This window comes from Lycium barbarum, chromosome 6, assembly GCF_019175385.1.
Source record: "Lycium barbarum isolate Lr01 chromosome 6, ASM1917538v2, whole genome shotgun sequence".
NCBI lineage: Eukaryota > Viridiplantae > Streptophyta > Magnoliopsida > Solanales > Solanaceae > Lycium > Lycium barbarum.
The window spans coordinates 118,598,976-118,616,838 of NC_083342.1; the positions used below are offsets into that span (position 1 = coordinate 118,598,976).

The 17,863-nt window shown below is 41.3% G+C and overlaps 1 long non-coding RNA gene across 3 annotated transcripts; it reads right to left on the minus strand.

Annotated features, from left to right (window-relative positions):
• Nucleotides 1-14,140: 14,140 nt before the first annotated feature.
• Nucleotides 14,141-16,870, minus strand: LOC132600074 (uncharacterized). 3 transcript variants are annotated; one of them, XR_009567112.1, is made up of 3 exons: nt 16,332-16,841; nt 15,447-15,826; nt 14,141-14,690 (listed from the first exon to the last, which is right to left on the minus strand). It is a non-coding gene; the product is annotated as an uncharacterized LOC132600074 (long non-coding RNA). The 3 variants fall into 3 exon arrangements; XR_009567111.1 differs by lacking the exon at nt 14,141-14,690 and having other exon boundaries at nt 15,415-15,667; nt 15,785-15,826; nt 16,332-16,834; XR_009567110.1 differs by lacking the exon at nt 14,141-14,690 and having other exon boundaries at nt 15,415-15,826; nt 16,332-16,870.
• Between the last annotated feature and the right edge of the window lie 993 nt (nt 16,871-17,863).

The window sequence follows — 17,863 nt, forward strand, 5'->3', positions numbered from 1 at the left end:
GATCACCCGGACCAACGGCCACGATCAAACGGACCAACGGCCACGATCAACTCGGCTATGGAGAAACTGGACCAAACGATGTCTTTCGCTTTCTTCGGATCAAGCACTCCTCCGGTCCCAAAAGAAAGTCTTCATGCTCGGTCTCCGGTCTCACCGGTCTAGCATATATCCGATTTTTACCGTGTACAGATAGTCCCTACACTTTCCGGACCGTAGTTTTATCGGAGTAACGGGAAGTGGATGAATCAAGAAACCGGTGGCTCCATTTGTCCGTTGTTATCTTTTCATTTTGGCGGGAACAGTTGCGTCACATCCCTCTGTCATCGGCCACGTGTCTCATCCCGGATGGTCAGCACTGACAACCGCCGTCACACACGTCGTTTCAAGTCACTTCTTATTAATTACGGGACACGTGGCACTCCCCGGTTAGTTGGGATCTGTAACCGCCTCGATCCATGTCTATATAACGTCTTCCACCGCTTCATTTTTTCAGTTTACGATCCATTTCATTCTCCATTTTCAGTTCTTGACTTCACCTTTCCATTTCATTTCTTCACTTTTTCCTTTTACTTCTCTTCATTTCATCATCTTTCAACTCATATTTCTTGTTGATTCATTGCTTATATTACGATAACGGAAACAACTCTGCCAACTTCTTCACTAGCTGTTTTTGTAGAGTGTGTTGCTGCTGCTTCTTCTTACTCTTTTACCATTTCGAATTCTTTCTTGACTGTTCCCTCACTCCTATTTTTTAACTTCTTTTTCGAATTCACCCAATCTCCTTTTCCATATTTTCAAATGTCTGCTAATACCGAAACCACCTCCCATGATGTTCCCTCGGTTTCTTTTCAAGGAACCGAACTAACTTCTCAACCCAAGGGGAAGGTCACCTTCGAACCTACTGCTTTGGACATTGTACCGTCCAAACCTAACTACAACAAAGATTTCGAGGTCGAGAAACCTTTTATGGTTTCCGATAGAGGGTTTGATGTAAGGCGGTATCCCTCTTCCATTACTGAGGACAAACTCGATTTAGTCCGGGCCGATTGCGGATGGGATAACCATCCGGTTCAAGTTTTCGCCCCCGGACCAGATGAGTCAGTCACCGACCATCGGGAGGGCTTCTTTTACGTTTATACTTATCCTTTCACCCTCAAGCTCGACCCCCCGATAGATCCGGTCATTTTAGATATGTGCCGGACTTACAACGTTACCCTGGCCCAGATTGGTCCGATTATTTGGAGGATCGTGGCCTGCCTCCAGTTGTTGGCCAATAATACGAAAAACGAGTTCACGCTGGCCCATTTCATACGGTTATACTCCCCGAGGTTGTTCCGGGGCGGTGTAATAAAACTCGCTAAGCGTAGCCGGAATCCAATTTTTTCAAAAATGGATGAAGACAGAGATCGGGGCTGGTTGGAGCGTTATGTCCGGGTGAGGACCAAGGACATTATTCCGGCCAGTTACATGCCCTTTCCGGAGCGGTGGAATGATAATCGTAGGTCCCAGCTCTTCTAATAATTGCTTTTGAATGCTTTGTCAAATTCCAGTTCTTCCACATTCTCACTAGTCCTCTTATTTATACTAGCTGTGGGTTGGATACCTCCGGCTGTCCGGAACCTCAATGAATGGGTTACTGCTCTCCTCAGCCAACATACCCACGAAGCTCGGACATGGGGACTCCTTTGTCGTGGCCGATGGGTCGCTCAAAACCACGGTAATACTTTGTTTCTATTAGTATTCATGACATTTTTCTACCTCTCCTTTGTGTAACATCTTCGGCTTTCAGGTTTGCCCAAGGGCTCGGTGGACCCGAGACCGGAATCAGTAGCTGAACCCGCTACGTTGGCACCCGAGTTCGACTCAGCGGGTACATCCCGTATCCTTGCTGCCGCCAACGAGAGAAAATAACCCTCGGACAAAGGGCAGAAACCGAAGAAGAGGGCGAGGAGCGTCGTTAGGACTCTAAGGGATGAAACAGAGTCCGAGCTCCTCGTTCGGAGGATCGGTGTGGCCCCTTCCGTGGCTTCAATTCCGGAGGAGGGTATCATCGTTTCAGCACTTCCTTCAGCCGGAGAAGGACCTTCAGCTCCGGCATTACACACAGGTGGGGAAGAAATTCATTATCCGACTCCTCCAAGGTCGATTGAATTCGTTGATATTTCAGGTGATGCTTCTTCCGAAGAAACCCCCTGCAAAGGACAAGAAGATCCGGGAAGGCACCTGCCGCCGAAACCGGTCAAAGAACTGAGCCGGTCCCCGAGACTGAAGTTCCAACGACTGTTGGCCCGCTGCCCGACTATGAGACTGCTGCAACTTTGGAGATCCCTACCTTTGCCGAAGCTGCTGAGGCCGCTCCGAGTTCTCCAACTCCGGCTTCAAGGTCGGATGAGTTTGATGACATGTTCTCGGACACTCCTCCTGCTACCGGCGAAGCTGCTGGCTTCGGACATCTCCCGATCCCTTAAGCCACGAGGGCGGCTAGCCGGACCACCGAGACTGGAGCTAGGGATAGCCTGGTGCGTGTCTTCGTCCATTTTTGGCTCGGTTCATTGTGATCTTGTTGCCTTTGTCGAATTTCGACCGTAGTGCCCGGAATTAGGTATATGAATGAAGCGATGCCGAAATACGGCGATAATCACCGGGGTAGGGTATTTTAACAAAAAGCTATCCGAAATATCGTAATCCGAATTTTCGATAATTTTTGTATTGTGGGTATTTTGTACATACATGATATGAGAATTTGTTTCCTTCTGCTTTTGTCGTAGCAAATACTAAATGGACACGATTCATTCTGATCGTTTGGTCCTTATATCAAAACCTAATGCAAAAGGTCCGGCCTTGGTTTTGCCGTAGCAAATATTGTGTGGACACGATTCATTCTGATCGTTTGGTCCTTACATCGAAACCTAATATAGAAGGTCCGGTTTTGATTTGTTGAGCTCCTCCATTTTCGACTAACCGGGGTATAATAGTCCCCTAGCGCTTATCCGAGCTGCAAGATCAGGTAAGCGCTATTAAGCCCCCACTCATAGGCCGTGACCCCGAGTTTCCGGGCGTTTGTCCTTGTCTTTGTAAAGTAACACGTTGTACTTGTTGCCTCATTAAAAACCTTGTCGGAAAACCCATTTTGGGACAAAACCGTACTAAGAAAAAGAGTGCAACACGTGTTTTCAGACCTAGATTCTAGCTTTATCCGGTACTTCCTGCAAAAAAGAGAAAGGGTTAATAGTAAAACACGAGGTGTCTATACCTTAGCAGTAGTATCTCTTTAAATGAGCCACATTCCAGTTATTGCGCAATCGTTGTCCGTCCATGTATTCCAGCTGATACGATCCTTTGCCTGTTACCTCGGTTATCTTGTACAGTCCTTCCCAGTTCGGACCTAGTTTTCCTTCGTTGGGATTCTTGGTGTTCAAGGTAACTTTCCGAAGCACCAAGTCCCCAACTTGAAAATGTCAAAAATTGGCTCTCCGATTATAGCACCTTTCCATTCTCTGCTTCTGGGCTGCAATACGGACCAACGCGTTTTCGCGAAGTTCATCCGTGAGATCGAGTTTTATGGCCATGGCCTCCTCGTTTGACTCCTCGGTGGTATACCTGAACCGGAGACTCGGTTCACCAACTTCTACGCGAATGAGGGCTTCGGCCGCGTAGACCAACGAGAAAGGTATTTCCCTTGTGCTAGATTTCGATGTGGTTCTGTAAGCCCACAATACCTCCGGTAATATTTCCCTCCATTGATGCTTCGACGCTTCAATTCTTTTCCTCAGATTTTGAATTATTGTTTTATTCGTGGATTCCGCCTGTTCGTTTGCACACGAGCGATATGGAGTTGATACGATTTTCTTGATCTTTAACCCTTCGAGAAAATCATTGACTTTGCCGCCCACGAACTGAGGACCATTATCACAAGTTATCTCGGCCGGGATGCCGAAAAGACAAATGATGCGGTCCCATATGAAGTCAATGACCTCCTTCTCTCTAATTTTTTCGAAGGCCTGTACTGCAACCCATTTGGAGAAATAGTCAGTAATAAACAGAATCAAACGGGCTTTACCTGGTGCCTATGGCAGTGGACCAACGATGTCCATTCCCCACTTCATGAAAGGCCAAGGTGACACCACCGAATGCAGCAACTCCATGGGTTGATGAATCATCGGGGCATGTCTTTGACACCCGTCGCATTTTCGGACAAAATTCTACGAATCTTCCTCCATCCGGTTCCAGTAATATCCAGCTCTGATAATCTTTCCGACCAGGGCTTCAACACCGGAGTGGTTTTCACAGGTCCCCTCGTGCACCTCTCTCATCACATACTCCGTTTTTCCGGGACCCAAACACTTGGCCAGGGGTTCGAAGAAAGACCGTCGATACAATTGGCCATCTACCAAGCAGAAACGCGCAGCTTTTGTCCTTAGTGACCGTGATTTTTTTGGGTTACTCGGGAGCTTTCCGTCTCGCAAGTAGTCGACGTATTTGTTGCGCCAGTCCTAAGTTAAACCCATTGAGTTTATTTCGGCATGTCCGTTTTCTATTGCTGAATTCATCAAGTACACCGTAGTCCCGGGGTTGATTTTTTCCCCTTCGACTGAAGATCCCAAATTGGCCAATGCATCGGCTTCACTGTTCTGTTCCCTCAGTACATGCTGCATGGTCCATTCTTTAAACTGGTGTAGTATCTTGAATTTTTTCCAGATACCTTTGCATCCGTTCGTCCTTGACCTCGAAAACGCCATTCACCTGGTTAACGATCAAAAGAGAATCGCACTTTGCCTCGATTATTTCGGCCCCCATACTCCGGGCTAATTCCAAACCTGCAATCATAGCCTCATACTCGGCTTTATTGTTAGTCAATTTAACAGTTCTAATGGATTGTCGAACGACATTCCCGGCCGGGGTTCTAAGGACGATTCCTAGCCCGGAACCTTTGAGATTCGAGGCTCCGTCCGGGTGCAGCGACCAAATACCCGAAGCTTTCCCCGAGGTTAGCAGAAGTTCCTTCTCAACCTCGGGGACCATAGCCGGGGTGAAGTCCGCCACAAAGTCGGCCAAGATCTGGGACTTGATGGCCGTCCAAGGCTTGTATTCGATATCATATCCGCTAATTTCTACGGCCCATTTGGTTTGTCTACCCGATAATTCCGGTTTGTGCATGATGTTTTTTAGGGGGTAAGTAGTCACTACACATATCGGATGGCATTGAAAGTAGGGCTTGAGCTTTCTAGAAGCATTTACCAATGCCAATGCCAATTTTTCCAAGTGGGGATAACGGGTCTCCGCATCCCCCAAAGTTCTACTTACATAATATATAGGGAATTGCATACCTGATTCTTCTCGGACCAAAATGCCACTTACCGCTACCTCGGAGACAGTAATGTAGAGAAAAAACTGCTCGTCCGCTTTTGGTGCGTGCAATAGCGGTGGGCTGGACAAGTACCTTTTTAATTCTTGTAAAGCTCTTTGACACTCCGGTGTCCAAATGAAGTCCTTCTTCTTCCTCAGTAAGGAAAAGAAGCGGTGACTCTTGTCCGAGGACCTCGATATGAAACGACTCAGTGCCGCTATCCTTCCGGTGAGCCTATGCACTCCTTTGACGTTATTCACCACCTCAATATCCTCGATGTCTTTGATCTTGTCCGGGTTGATTTCAATCCCCCGGTTTGACACCATGAAACCCAAAAATTTACTAGACCGGACACCTAAGGCACATTTTTTCCGGTTGAGCTTCATGTTATATTTGCGGAGTACATCGAAGGTTTCCTGCAAATGCTTTAAATGGTCCTCTGTTTCCAGGGACTTGACCACCATGTCGTCAATATAAACTTCTATTGTTTTCCTATTTGTTCTTCGAACATCCCATTAACTAGGCGTTGGTAAGTTGCACCGGTATTTTTTAATCTAAAAGGCATGACATTGTAACAGTAAGTCCCATATCGGGTAATAAATGATGTTTTCTCTTGATCCTCCGGGTGCATTCGGATTTGGTTATACCCGGAGTAAGCATCGAGAAAACTTAACATCTCATGCCCGGCCGTCGCATCGATCATTCTATCGATGTGAGGCAACGGAAATGAATCTTTCGGGCATGCTTTGTTTAGATCCTTATAATCAACGCACATTCGAAACTTATTACCTTTTTTCGGCACCACTACTACGTTAGCTAGCCAGTCCGGGTATTTTACCTCCCGGATAGAGCCTATTTTTAAAAGCTTCGTTACCTCGTCCTTCACGAAGGCATGTTTTGCCTCTGCAATGGGCCTTCTCTTCTGCTTCACCAGGGGAAACCTCCCATCTAAGCTGAGCTTGTGAGTTTTTACTTCCGGTGGCACACCTATCATATCTATATGGGATCATGCGAAGCAATCGGCATTAGCTCGAAGAAATTCAATCAACTTGTTACTGAGCTCCGAGGTTAACTCCGTGCCCAGGTATACCTTTCTGTCCGGTAGATATTCGAACAAGGTGATCTGCTCCAACTCCTCTACTGTTGACTTGGTTGCATCCGAATCATACGGCATGACGAATGATCTGGGTACACCGAAATCATCCTCTTCATACCCCGGATCCAACCCCGTGTGCTTTAGTTGCTATTTGGTGTCTTTTCCCCTGGTTGAATCTTCTTTCTTTTGATCCGATTTTTTGGGTTGAGGTGTCGCTTCCTCGACCGCGAACATCTCCCTTGCGGCGGGCTGTTCACCTCAAATGGGTTTTATCCCCTGTTGACACCCAATTTTGTCCCGCCTCTCTTCCAAAATACCTATTTATGCTCCTAACATTTTGTGGAAAATTAAAAAATATATATATTATATTTACTATGATTATTAGCCTTTTATCAAAACCGGGGTTTCATTATTATATTTCAGTTACTTATTATTATTATTATTATTATTATTATTATTATTATTATTATTATTATTATTATTATTACAGTTCACAATTTTTATCATTTCAGTATTTTACCAGCTTACGCACACGCATCGCATTTATCTTTGCATAATTAAACAATAGTATTTATCTTACTGTGGATTTTCGAAATATTATTGCACGACTATTACAACGCCATTTTTTATGTAAGCATTAATGTTTGCATATTTCATGATGAGCGATATTTTAACACAAGTTATTTAAATAGGTCTCTTATTCAAATTTAGAAGTCAAACTATTTCTTGCACTCGATCCGTATTTTGACTTACCGGACCCCAAATCAAAGTCCGACTCACCCCTAAAATTTTTTTGGACTAAACCATAATTTTTATCTCAATTTTTAGACTAGTCCGTGTTTTAATTTACTAGTCTATCCTTTTAATAATCAGTCTAAAATTTGACCCGGTCCACAAATGGACCGGGTCCAATTCATTCTCACCCAAAATAAGGAAAACCCTAAAAGGGTTTCCCCTCATTTTCCCCTTTCCGTCGCTCCTTCCTCAACCTCTCTCGCTCCTCTACCCTCGTCTTCACCCCACCACCGCCGCTCCCACTATTCCCTGTCCCCCGTCACCACGTCGTTCCCTTCTTCTCCGCTTCCCCCCACTTCTCCTAGTTTCCTTCCCTCTGTTCCCTCCACCTTCGTTTGTCACCCGCTCTCCTCTCTCTTCCCTGAAACAAATCAAAAAAAAAAATCTATAAAGAGAGGGAGTAAAATTGGTAGAAGGGGGGGATCAGAGGGGAGAGAAAGAAAAAGGACAGGAAGAACAACGGGAACAAAAAAAAAAAAAATCTGTTGCATGTTTAATTCCTCAAGTACTGAGACTCTTTTGGAGGAGGAGAACCCCTAGAATCGCCTCACTAAAACGAGTTTCTTGTTTTTTTCAAAATCCCTAAAAATCCCTTGCAAACTGAGAGATCTGAGAGTTGAGGAGGCGAAAAAGAAAAGGGAAATCATCTTCGTTTTTTTTAGCCTTTGCTACTGTTTTGATTCCGAGTGAATTCAAGCTCGGGTTTTTGTAGTGTTTCGAGTGTGGATTGGAAACCCCATACCCACTTCGCTGCCTCCGAAAAAAGGTAATCTTCTCCTCTTTTTCTTTCTTTTGTTTTCTTTCTACAAACTCTTAATTGTTTAGTTTATTTGGTTATCCGTGTCAGATGCTTTATGTGTTAATTTAGCCTGAATCTGGTTAAAAATGTTGTTCTCTGCTGGTTAATTTGGTTCATGTAGCATGCTTTGTTGTTAACCTGGGTCAAAGTTTTGATTAGTTCTTATTAAATCTAGTTTAATCCATCTTTGTTAGATGAAGCTTTAAATATGTTAGGTTAACTTAGCATGCATGTTGGTTGTGTGTCAGTCAAAAAATAAAAAAATGTCATATGTCTTGATGTTGTTTAGTGATTGAAACTCATTTTTGTGGAGTGGCTTAGTTCAGTCCATTTGGTCCTGTATACCAATTTAGACTAGTTTGTTAGCATCTAGGCTAAACTACGGACCTAGAATTTGTCTATTGCCATGTCCAAATCTGATTTAGAAGCCTGCCAAGTATAGTTAGTTTCATCATGCTTAAGCTGCCTTGTTGCTATTTGCATTTGATTTCTTACTCCTGAATGTTGGTCACATGCTGTTTGGTTTTATCCATCCCAATTAAATGTGCTTTTTACAAGCTTAGTGCGTTTATGTGGCAGCTATACTAGATGAGTAATATCCCTCTGCCTTAGTTAATGCTTGGTAGCTGGGATCTGTTTACTTGTTTTGACCCTTGTTCATTGCCCTTTTAACTGTATTGTGTAGTTCTGTCAAAATCTTATATGGTTCATGTATTATGCTAGAGGCATTCTGATAGCATGACAAAGGGAAATAATACTAGAAACATCATCGGTGATTGAATGCTAGCCTGTCTTGGATCATACTTGATCAATGCTATGTTCTGTTAGTTTAGAAGTCTGCTTATATGTCAAGGGGATCCAGGTTCATATGATTAGTGATCTGGTTGATTGTTTTAGGTAAAATGTCACTATGTATGCCCACCCCTGTCTAAATGCATGTCCAACATGCCCCCCTGATTTTTTTTTATTTTTTTTTTCTTTCCTTTTGTTACAATTAGATTAGTACACTGAACTACCTCCCTGATTAATGGATACTGACAATTGAAGCATACTTATACTTGTTCAGAGCTAACGTTTAAAGTCATTTGTGACCCCTATTTGGTACACTAGTTTGTTTTGTCATCTTACTGTGTTGTCTGAATTGGATACTACCCTCCTTCTATGCTATGTGTGATAAAGTGGAACCATTATGCCTATAAGACTTGAAAACAGCATCCTTAAGGCTAAAATGATTGCTTACTTGGCTTAACAGTGGCCAGAATCTTTATATGTCCCTTTCCAATGTCTGTTTTAAGCTACGAGGTCTGTGTCATTTGGCTTATTGATGTTTCAAAGTCACAAATCTCGAAAATGGTATATATGAAAGGGTTTACCCTATTGAATATGAGCCTTCTTTCTCAATCTTGAAGCTATATGCTGCCCGGTTCCAAATATTGCTAGATAAACTGATGCTATACTTGTTTAAAGTCATATTTTGGCCCAGAAATCTGTTAAATGTCTCAACTTGGTTAATTCTTATATATGTTTGATCCTCTAATGGACTAGTTTGTTTACTTATGCATAAGATATCGGTATATTTCGATTCAAATATATCTGTAAATCTATGTGGTTTGATATTAGTCTCTAGAAAACTTTATCGGTCCTGTATACGCATGAATATACCTCGTTTGAGTTCTGCCTATGATGTACACCTACATGTTTGTTTGTTTTATTCTGTGTGTTCTGAATTATTTCGAGTGGAATATAGAGTGTTGGACTGCTACACTTAGTTAAGGGTTTTGAAAGTCGTTAAGTTGTCAATAGACTGTTGCATTTAATCAATGTTCTATGAAGTGTTGGGCTGTTGTTTTCCTTGTCCATGAACTGCCTTATAAAAATTAGGCAATGAAGGGTCAGATCCGTAAAGCATGTTATGTTTCGGCACCTGTTTAAATTCCACATGATTAGGCAGTGTTTAATCTCCCTCATTTTGGGTTATACTATCAGAGTATGTCAACTAGTTGGTGTGCTCAATTTCTGTTAATTTATCAAGAAGTAAAGGGGTCATATCTATAAGGCATGTTGTGTTCCTGCTCGTTCAAATTTTTATGTCTTTACATGGCAAGCATGTTTGTATTTGATAGTATATATACATAAGGTATACGTAATTTATATATAGCATATACATGATCTGCTTTGAGTGTATATTTTATATGTTGATCTTATTCATCTGATTATATTCTAATCCTTTCTTCTTTGGTTTTTATGCATGACTACCGCGTATACGAGTCCGAGAGACTTATTCTTCTTCCATATTCGGTGTTGGGCTAAAGGCCCAACGAGACTTCTTCTCAACCCATCTCTGTCCGCAGCCCAGTTTAAAGAAATAAATTCGGGGCCAAGCCCAATTCCAACAGTAGCAGCAGCAGTCCAGTAATAAAATTTGCTGGGCCGAAGCCCAGCAATGGCCCAGATCCAAAGGGACTGCTGGGCCGAAGCCCAACAGTGAACAAGGCCCAACAGCCCCAAAATGGCTGGGCCCATTTGATTCATTCTTTTTATTTCATTTTCGTTTGATTGTATATTATGTGACTAACGTTTTTTTTATTTTTTGTTCTTGCTTGAATTAGTGGACTAGTCTTAATTATGGGTAGTTAACTTAAGAGAGAACTAACAATTAATTTCATAAATTATTCTCTTCTCTTCATGCTTTCTTTTATTTGAAATAATCAATTTGCAAAAACGATATGATTACATATGTTTTAAATTAAAAGAGTCACGTTTTATCATAAAATGTTTCAAACCGCCACTAATACGCAAATATAAATTCAAGCATATTTTATAAATAATCCTTTCAAGTTCGAATTAATCACACATCATTTTAGCTAAGCACAATTAATAAAACTAATGAAGTGAGGAAACTTATGTCCCTTTTTCTATCATATTTGAAAAAAAAAAAATCATTTCTGCATCACTATATATCATAATATAAGTTTTATTTAACATTCACACTATCTATTTTGTATTTTCTGTTTATACGCTTAAATAAAAAAAAGGAATCATCAATATCTCACCATTTGAGTTGTTTCAAATATTTATTAAAACGCTGCGTAAATCCGGGCTTCCTTCTATATATATATTCTATGCAAAAATTCTATTTTTTAAGTATTATTACTTAGAGCTTTAGCAATTTTCATAAGTTTTATTCGAAATGACATTAAAATCTTCTCTTCTGAAAATCATTATATTTTTCTTTAAACCTCATCTTAAGCAACATTTCATATTAAGCCTTAGCAGTATTTACAAACTACTTATCTAATTTTAAATATTATATTTGCACTTTTTAGCCTTAATTAATTAACCTAAGTTTGGTCGGATAACCGTAAGTTAACGGATGCTAAAGGATGCCTAACCCCTTCCCTTTAGGATAATATAGAGCCCTTACCTAGAATCACACTGGTTAAGCAGACTATTAATTGAGGTTTAATTTTAACTTTGCCTTAGTTAATGTGTAGGTGTCCTAATTCACCGTTAAATTAATTAGGTGGCGACTCCTTTAAACCTTAAATAAAATAAACAGGAATCACCAATACGTCATACTCCTAAAACCCATCCGGTTAAAATGGGGTGTGACATCCCCTCCGGAGTCGGGAATTTCAGCAGCTATGTAATGTCGACGGCACGACCCTCATGCTATGTATCCAAGGTCTACCCAGCAATGCATTATACTTCATATCTCCTTCGATTACATAGAATACCGTTTGCTGGATAGTGCCGTCAATGTATAACGGCAATGAGATCTCCCCCTTTCGCTCACCATGTTGAACCCGCTGAGTACCCGGGATACCGGTACGATCTGATCGAGTAGCCTTAGCTTTTCGACCTCTCTCCACGGGATGATGTTGGCCGAGCTACCTAGGTCAAAATACGTTTAATTTGAGTTTTAAAAATAGGTATAGAGATTACCAATGCATCATTGTGCGGTTGGATGATGCCTTCTGCATCCTCGTTGTTGAAAGAGATGGAACCCTCGGGTAAATAATCCCGGCTGCGCTTCTCACGCACAATAGAAACCTTGGTCCGTTTCATCACCGGCCCTCGTGGGGTATCGGTACCCCCGATTATCATGTTGATTATATGCTGAGGTTCTACTGGTTCGGCCCGTTTATGAGTCTCCCTGTAGTGACCTTTGGCTCGTTCACTTAGCAATTCTCGGAGATGGCCGTTCTTTAGTAAACGAGCCACCTCCTTTCTTAGCTTGCGACAATCTTCACACATTACGCTCGGGTCCCGTTGGCTCGGGTCTGACCTTAGTGGTCTCGGCCATCTTACATCTACTATACGGCCAATAGCCGAGACGAGGTCCGAAGTGTTGACATTGAAGTTGTACTCCGATATCCTCGGCAAGTCTTTGTTGCTGGCCGAGCTTCCGGCATCGCTCCTGAATGAGAGACCTCGACTGTTCGACGGGCGCTCGGCTCGTTTATCACCCCGACCGAAGAAATGACTCGGGCCAACCCTTGATTTTTCTGACCTGAAGCTTGGTTTTTCCGAATGAGAGTATGGCCGATACCTTTCTCTCGATGATCTGGCCTTCGGTTCGTAATTCTTTCTTGGTCTCTCCAAACTTTTGTTCATATTTACGGGCCCCGGGGAAGCTCAAGTTGGTCATCCTCTACCCGAATATTTGACTCGTATCGGTTATGGACGTCCCAGGTCACAACCTCGTATTCCAGCAAGTTTTTCTTTAATTTGAACAAGGCCGTCGAGCTCCGAGGATTGAGCCCCTTTGTGAAAGCTTGTGCAGCCCGTTCCTCCGGAACCGGAGGGAGCTCCATTCGTTCCCTTTGGAATCAGTTGACAAATTCACACAATAACTCATCGTCTCTTTGGGCTATACGGAAAATATCTGCCTTACGGGCCTGCACCTTTTTGGCACCGACGTGAGCCTTTATGAAAGCATCAGCGAGCATTTCGAAAGAAGTGATCGAATGCTCGGGCAGATGGTCGTACCAAGTCAATGCTCCCTTTGACAGAGTTTCCCCAAACTTTTTCAGCAACACAGATTCGATTTCATCCTCTTCAACGTCATTGTGTTTTATAGCGTAGGTGTATGGAGTCACGTGTTCCTGAGGGTCCATTGTGCCGTCGTATTTCTAGATATCCGGCATCTTGAACCTCTTCGGGTCAATTTCGGAGCCGCACTCGGAGGAAAAGGCCTCTGAATATACCTCTTCGAATTCGGTCCTTTCAAAATAGGCGGAGCTCCCGGTATTTGGTCCACCCGAGAGTTATATGTTTCCACCCTCCTTTCGGTCGAGTCTACCCGCTTCGCCAATGTTTCGAGCATTCTCAGAACCTCGGTGGACGAACCAGCTCCGGACCCATTGCTCTCTACCATCCGTGCCTCATTCCTTCTGGGTTCAGCAACGCCCTTCGCCTTCTCCGGGTTCGTTTTATCACTTCTGTTTTGCAACTGGGCTATTGCGATTCCTTGTTCGGCATTCGCTGCTCTCTGTTCCTGCAACATTTCAAAAATTAAACGTAAGTCAATATTATCATCCGGGATATCCGGTTCTTTCCGGCCCTGTGTCCTGGACAAAGTAATTGAATTGTGAGTATTTAAAGGATCGGTGGCCGGCTAGGTGGCATTCTCGTGATTCACGGTGTTTTGCCGGTTGAGGCCCTTCCTCGAATTAACGGGGTTCGAGTCAGCGGGATTTGCTGGTAATCCTCGTGGCCCGTTGTCTTCATTTTCGGTCACAATCTCGTTGTTGTTGACGTGACCAGATTGTCAACTTTTAACCATTTGACCCGTTTTTACAGAGACGAACAAAAGATTTTTTCGATTCTGACGGGTGAGAGATAAATTAAGATCAAAGACCACTATTATCCTAGCCCCACGGTGTGTGCCAAACTGTTTACCCCGAATTTAGGTAATCAATAAAATTTATGAATGAGGTATAGGATATATGGTTGAATTTTGATCTATTTGGTTGAAAAAAGATATATAAGGATATGCTATGAAGGGGCGAATAATAATTGGTGATTTACTCTAAATATATATATCTAATAATATATGAGTATTGTTTAATTGAACAAAGCTAAAGAATAACAACTGAATCCGGACCAAAGTCAGAGAATGAGAGAGAGATTTTATATATTTTGCTATTACAATGTTCTAGAACTCAAGAAGCCAACTCTTAAAAGTAGGATAATGACCCCTATTTATAGTTTTGCCTTATGGGCCTCTTACAACCTAAAGCCTTTTTGAATAAAGTAAAACCCTAAAAAGGATAAGGTTGGTTCGTACGGTCTGACACCCGTACGATTGACAGTACAATGTGGCAGAACGGTATTGACGCGTGGCAATTGTGTAACGGATCATCCGGACCAACGGCCACGATCAAACGGACCAACGGCCATGATCAACCGAGCCAACGGCCACGATCAACTCGGCTATGGAGAAACCGGACCAAACGATGTCTTTCGCTTTCTTCGGATCAAGCACTCCTCCGGTCCCAAAAGAAAGTCTTCATGCTCGGTCTCCGGTCTAGCATATATCCGATTTTTACCGTATACAGGTAGAACAATCAATTGGATTTCCAGTACTCGAACCTAACCTGCCGCTTTTTCATGCATTTGCTCAGGCAATACTGCAATATCAATGATATCTTAAGGGAATTAAGTAATCCATAAGAAAAATATCATTCATCAACAAAGTTATTTAGCAATAGAATGGTGAGAGCTAGCACTAGTAGCACAATTTTCACCTAATTATTTCCTATGATGGAAAGCAACTGGTAGGAAAATATTTTTGTTCGCAATAACATGCTTATTGACAAGGGAAAGATGCTTCAAGATTTTAAATTAGTGATAATAGATGTGAAATTAATATAAATACTTATTAAGAATATTGAATATGTGTGTGTATATATATATGAAATTCACCCAACAAAACTGCAACAAACTGTCACTTTCCTCCAGCTGCTAATTCTCATTACACAAAAGCAACCAACCCCCCTAGAGTTGAGACATTACAAGTTATAGCTAGGTGGCTTCACTAGAATGATTGGTGGCTGGGGGTCGGGGTTGGGGGTTTAAGTAGGGGTGGGCGTTCGGTTCTTCGGTTCGGTTTGGTTTTTTCGGTTTCGGATTTTTGAAAGTGGACACCGAACACCGAACCAAATTAGTTCGGTTCGGTTCGGTTTTTTGAAGTTCGGTTCGGTTCGGTTTCGGTTTTTTAATTCGGTTTTCTACTTGTTGGAGACTGGGATACTTGATTGATTGGTCGTAGCAGACAATACTATATACAATTGTTTCATGTTTTGAGATGTCACGAAACAGGAAAAATAAGTAGCAGATAGCAGCAGCCAAGGAAAAATAGCAGCAGCCAAGTTGGCACAAAAATCAGTAGCAGTCGTAGATACAAAAATCAGTAGCAGCAGCCCACAGTGATAAGCAGTTCAACAAATACTCAAGCTGCTGAATTATTGCAATATGGTATACAATTGCTGCAGCCCAAATAGGAATTATCCTTATAACACATTTAGCTTCTTGCACTTGCTGCATACTGCATAGGTTCCATGGATTGGCTGCTGATCCATCACAAATACAAAAAACAGTAGTCATCACTAAATCCAACTGATGGCTACACAAACATGGCATTTGGTCACCAAAAGAAAGAAGAAAAAAGAGATCAGATCAAATCAGTAGCAGCAATTTCACATAGCAAAATAAGTTCAGTGAAGAATACCATCCATCTTACCTAATGATGCCCTGAAAGGGGATAAAGGAAAGCAAATAGTCCCTGCATCAATTAATGAAAGAAACAGGAGGTAGTCCCTGTCAATAAAATTATTGTTGACTAAAAAAAAGATTTGACAAAAAAAAAATCATACTGTATTACTTTAGTTTCAACACTCTTTTCTTGCTAATAAGGCTATTAACTATTAAGTAGAACTAAAGCAAATAACAAAGGGACGTACAAATTAACCTCTTTTGGGAATTCTTTGCAGTTTCGAAGAAAAAAAAATAGAGATCTAAAACTACAAGAACAGATGTTATCTTCTTCTTTTCTTTATAATTCTAAAGATACCCACTGATAATTTAAGAAAATTTAACACCCATAATAAAGATTTAAACTTTACTGAAAAGGAAAAGAATTTAAAACAAATCCAACCCAATACTTACAAATTCAGTGATTCTTTATCCAAAACTAGCTAGAGTTCGGTGGAAAAAAAAAATTAAGGTTCAAACTTATGAAAAGGAAAGAACAATCAAACAAAGAAATTATAAGGAGAAAATGAAATTACCTTGGTGTAAGGTGCCTGAGAACTCCCGCCGCCGTTGGAACTTGGACAGAGCAGTGTGGATCGTGTGAGGACTGTTAAGTTAGGCGTGAGGAGGAGAGGAGATGAGAGGAGGAGGCATTAGGGTTGAAGTTAGCGTTAGAGTTAGAGGACGAGTTGGACTTAGGAATTAGGATTATTGGATAGAATTAGATAGTTGGTCCCGGTAACATGGTAGGTAAAGTGGTAATACTAATTTGGGTCAGTAGGATGGGCTTGGATATTTCACAAAATGGGCCTATAGAGTGGAGTGGGCTAACCATACCAGCTAAGTGATTAGTGATCTGAAGTAGGGGAGAAAAAATTATTTGTGAAATTTTCGGTTTAACCGAATACCGAAGAACCGGTGAACCGGAACCGAATACCGAACCGAACACCGAACCGAAAAATTAAAAAAACCGAAACCGAAAAACCGAACTAATTCGGTTCGGTCCAGTTTTTCGATTTTCGGTGTTTATGCCCACCCCTAGGTTTAAGTAGATGTTCCAGAGAATTGGGCTAAGATCCACAGCCAATGTAGTCCATAATGAAAGGTAAAATTCATAAATAGTCACTTTTAAGTCTTTGTAATTAAAATATAATTATTGTTATAAAATTTTAAATTTCACAGGTAAACATTACATAATATTATTATGAAATTTCATCTATAAAAATTTAAATTTTATACTAAAAATAGCCATATTTAAAAAAAAAAAGTGATCATTAAACACGATTTGTATCAGAACGAACTGTTAGAAGATCCATACACCGCATAGAAAAGAAAAGAAGAGATGACAGAGAAAAAAGTAGTAACAATACGCGCATTAGGAGAAGAGTTGGCAACTAGAAAGAAGCTTGCTAACTTAGGCGAAGTCAAGATTTGAAAGTTATTCGAAATTTTAGTCCTTTAAAATTATTAAATTTGAAATTAATATGTTATAAATATCCATGAATTTTTTATACAAATATGCAATCTCGATCAAAATTATTAAATTCGATCAAACTTATAACCGAAGAGCTAGCTCCGCCCCTGCTTGCTAGATTTTCCCAGAAGGTCTCTCACATGAGGCTCTTCTGCAATAAATTTTAGAGGTGCCCAAAATCAGTCTAAAAATGTGTAATTCGGCCAATTCACCTAAGCTTGAATGGGTTGGATCATTAACTGGAGAGTTAATGGGTTGGACTATAGGGTGACAAAATCAGCCTAGAAAATATGCCCGTTCAATTTTTGGATTGATCATTGACCCGTCTATTTATTAGCTCAGCCCATAAATAATTGGACTGATATGCAGCAGAAGTTGATCCACATGAAATTTCGTTAAAATATTTTTTAAAAGACATTTTTTATTTGATAGAATGCCATATATAACCACAATAAAAAAAAGAAAATAGTTTTATTAGGTACTAAAGTCTAAAAACACATACAAGAACAAACAAAAAAAATTTAAAAGTTTGTAAGAATTGAACGGATTGGGTTATGACCCGCTTTTTAGCCCATTTCATCCATAAAAATGTTG